At 40.5% G+C, this 449-nt stretch overlaps 1 long non-coding RNA gene across 1 annotated transcript in view; it reads right to left on the bottom strand.

The window, feature by feature from the left end:
* Nucleotides 1–210: 210 nt before the first annotated feature.
* The window catches only part of LOC119587626, an 8,509-nt gene continuing 8,270 nt past the window's right edge, over nt 211–449 (bottom strand). The window contains exon 3 of the long non-coding RNA XR_005230014.1: nt 211–361. This is a non-coding gene — a long non-coding RNA (uncharacterized LOC119587626). The remainder of the gene's footprint in view (nt 362–449) is intronic.

The raw sequence follows: 449 nt of genomic DNA, 5'->3' as shown, positions 1-449 counted from the left end.
TTGAACCCTTCACTTCACTTTACTCATTCTCAAACCCTTTCAAGAGCCATAATGATCAAGAATAACTTCACTGAACGTGGAGCAAAAAAGGAACACATTATCTTTGATGCCAACCTTATTACTCCTGCAATACTAGAAATAACCCCATCCTCCTCTAGATTATGGAGTTCTAACCAACAACATTCTAACCTTCCAAACAGACTGACCTTATGTGTAAAGATGTGATTGCACTCCATGACCTTGTTGCGGCGGAGGCACATATCCAGGGGGTCTGACTTCCAGCAGGCATTCATGGCTAAGTTAGAGCTTGCCTCACTCTCCACTTGCTCCTGGTACTGTGCCACCAAATCGCTTGTCAATGCTGCAGGAACAAATAATGTGTGATTCGAAGGACATGTATTATTTTCACATGAAAATATTTTCATATATATATACTGTAAACAGAAACT

This window comes from Penaeus monodon, chromosome 22, assembly GCF_015228065.2.
Source record: "Penaeus monodon isolate SGIC_2016 chromosome 22, NSTDA_Pmon_1, whole genome shotgun sequence".
In the NCBI taxonomy this organism is placed as follows: Eukaryota; Metazoa; Arthropoda; class Malacostraca; order Decapoda; family Penaeidae; genus Penaeus; species Penaeus monodon.
This window is presented reverse-complemented; position numbering and strand designations above follow the sequence as displayed.